Below are 3494 nucleotides of genomic sequence, written 5' to 3'. Positions count from 1 at the left end.
CAGGAAACTGATCGATTTTGCTTGGAAGAGTTCTTTATTCCTAATCAAAGAAGTTGACAGCTACTAGTGTTAACTGCTATCCTACCTTAATGGGGAAGAATTCTGCCGGTGAATGTAATCTGAGCAGCCATTTTAAAACAAAAATGATTTGATTCCTTAGTGGGGCAACGGGATGCGTGCTTACACGGTGGCCTCTTAGGAAGAGCAGGGCAATGAGAGGTGAAGGAGAAATCCGACAATATCTTCAATCTCTTACTTGGTGCTAGATGAAATGAAACAAGTCATCGTATAAACAATTATTAACTGCCTTTGAAAATTTGGCCCGTTTTATGCTAGGCACTGAAAATACAAATGCCAGCAAGCGATTCTTACATATCTTGTGGGGGAAAAAAACTTACTTTTCTTAGATTTTTAAAAATTCAATATTGATCTTTCAAAAGTGTACCAAGGCTTTAAAGTATTATGGTAAACATTTCATCCTTCACGAAACTTCCTTTAATGCCTTATTTGAATGTTAATATTATGTGCATTCTAAAAATGTTGGGAACTACTAAACTTATGAATTATCAAACATACATTAATATCAGTGTATTAGAATTAAATGAAAGTTTAGAACTGTGGATATTACATTGTCTTTGGTAATTCACAGGGCCCACTCTATCTCACCTTCCCTTCTGCTGCCCTGATGTCTCATTTGCTTCTGAATTAGTGTCTGCTTTCTAAATAATAATTGTCTTAAAACAGTACTATTTTAGATACATAGGCTGGTTTCATTTTACACTTTATCTCCTGCCATAATACTGCAGCCATACTGGCCTTCTTGACACCTTCAGGAGATTTAGAAATCAAAAAGAGGGATAGAAGAACATAGCTATGAAAATTAAGACCCTTCTTCCTGTGATCATTCCCTCCCCACTCCCAAAACAACCCAAAGTTTTGCACATACATCCATTACTTTGGGAGACGCCCACACTATTAAAAAAAGAATTTGTTTTCTGCTATAATAACTATCATTATGATTTATGTGTCACATGAAAATATGTCTGGAGTTGAATGCCATTGCCAGAAGCTATTATGCCTTAGTTAAAACTAATAAGACTTCAACCCATTACCTTATTTTCTAGAGTACCACAAGTTATTTTGGTACACATTTCATAAGCAGAATGTGCTGTGGGAAATGCAAAGTGGCGGTTAGTACCATCCAGAAATCTTATTTAATTCCATTTGAAATAGTTCAGATTTCTAAACCCTACCCCACAGCTGCTTCCCCTCCAGCTATTTACAATGGTATTTGAGCAAAATATTTTGGACATTCATACTTTGTGACAAAACTTACCTATGTTAACAATAAATCATGGTAATTACAGACCTCAGATTATATTAAATTTCTGTAATACTGTAACCAACAACAATAAATTTGTATTTTAAAACATGTTTATAAGTTGTCTTTTCATTAACAGAAGAAAATATTCCAAGACACCGGTAAACTGCAGAAACAGCCTTCCTATCTTTGCAATTCAAGATTCTGATTTTAGAAGTTATAAAAATTTTAAACACAGAATAGTCTAGCTGTGTTTAAAGCTTCTGGTGAAAGCCCATATGTTTTGCAGAGTCCACACCCAGCTCTAGCTTTTTTTTTTTTCTTTAGCTCACTAATGATCACGTTTTTCCATATAGCATTGAGTAAAAAGTTAAACTGTCGTGCAGGTCAAATTGCACGACAAAGTGTAAATCAGTCTGGTGGTGTCATATTTTACCAAAGGACTCTTAAGTGTTTGAAGAGTAAATAGCATGACAAATCATGCCATTTAAAGAAACAAGTGAAATATGTGAGAATCTTTAAAAATCATTTTCATACTTAGAAAACATCAAACCTTAAATCTAATTCTTCAAGCCTTATGAGAATGGTTTCAACTTCATTATTAGATGGTAAGCAATTCATAATCAACTTTTATTCATCTTTGTATCCTCCCCCCCAGTTAGCTTACATAGTAAGCAAGCAAATAAATACTTACTGGATGAGTCAGCTTCTTAGAAGACCTGTGAAATAGTACGTACATGTCCATTACAGATGGGAAATGAATGCATAGACTTTTAAAATGCATATGATATAGCAGCAATGAAATGAAAAGCCTGGCCCTCAGCTGAGACAAGTACGTTTCTGTCCCAATCAATTTAAGAACTGAAATACATGACTGACTTTGAGAACAGTAAACTGACATCTTTTTATTTTTCTCTGAAACTATGCCAAGATTAACTTCAGGATCACTTTGCCTAAACCCACAATGTCTTCATCCTGTAAGAGAATCTACTTAACTAAACTATATCCATGTTCTTTGGGCATCATCTAATTAGTTCACTTTTAAAAGGGTAATAGGAATGCCAGGCGGACAGAAGTCCCGATTTTCCTAGAGAGAAGTTACAGGAGATTGTGAGCTTTTAGGCAATATTTGAAAGAGCCCACTAATGGTACAACTGGATGAGAATGTTACTCGTCTTTCTCTCCTAGAGAATAATCTTAAATCAGTATTATTTCCACCACCATTAATAAAGTGACACTGAGTTAACAGGGAATAGTGAAAACTATTTTTTAAAAATCTTAAAAAAATCATTTATTGGAAGATTAATTTTATCAAATGAAATAATCTCTGATGGACACTTTGATGTCAAAGGTGTTTCACTTATTTGTTTGGACTTTCCATGGTTTGTATAGTTTGGAGAAAATTGTCTAACGTGAAATATAAATTATTCCTTTGCTTAGTATACTCTTATTATTTAAGAAACAGAAGACATTTCTCCTAATAGGAGTTAGTTCTTAGTAGTAAAGCAAAATAAAGAAAAATAAAAAGGATATCAATTTATTGTTCTGAGTACTATAGTACTGCTAAATTGTAAGTTATTGCAAATTATGGCATCAGTCAGTAGTTCCCAAAATAAATCCAATCATTTTCACACTGATACAACACTTCCCTTTGAAAGTAAAAGAATACACATAGCCAAATTTTAAATAGTTCTTCTGTTTTAGAAAACAAAAGCCAAAAAATCCTTCCGGAATAGTTTACTCAGTTGGTTGATAATTTCTCTCCTTCCAGTCTTCAGTTTTTAATACCTCTAACCTAAGGCAAAATGAAATTCAAAACAATTTTAAAGCTTACAGGCAAATCCTGGGGAAAAGTGAGAAGAATGAAAAGTAATGGTTCAAGTTACATTTCTGTGAAACTAGGGATTTTATTCCTATGTTCATTCTCCATTTGATAGGAAAAAGCAAGAGCTTGCTCCAAAACAGAAAACAACAACAAAAAAACTTCTATAACTAGGTCATTGGTTAAAAAAAAATTCAGGCTGATGAATACTACCATATAAATTAGTCAAACATTTTATTATAGAGTATGTATTTATATCAAAAGCACAAAAACAGCTTTATTCTTAAAACCAGGAAGATTGTGATGTTACATACGTAGATTCAATAATTCCAGTCCATTTCTATGGGTACT

Source organism: Delphinus delphis, chromosome 6 (genome assembly GCF_949987515.2).
Source record: "Delphinus delphis chromosome 6, mDelDel1.2, whole genome shotgun sequence".
NCBI lineage: Eukaryota > Metazoa > Chordata > Mammalia > Artiodactyla > Delphinidae > Delphinus > Delphinus delphis.
This window is presented reverse-complemented; position numbering follows the sequence as displayed.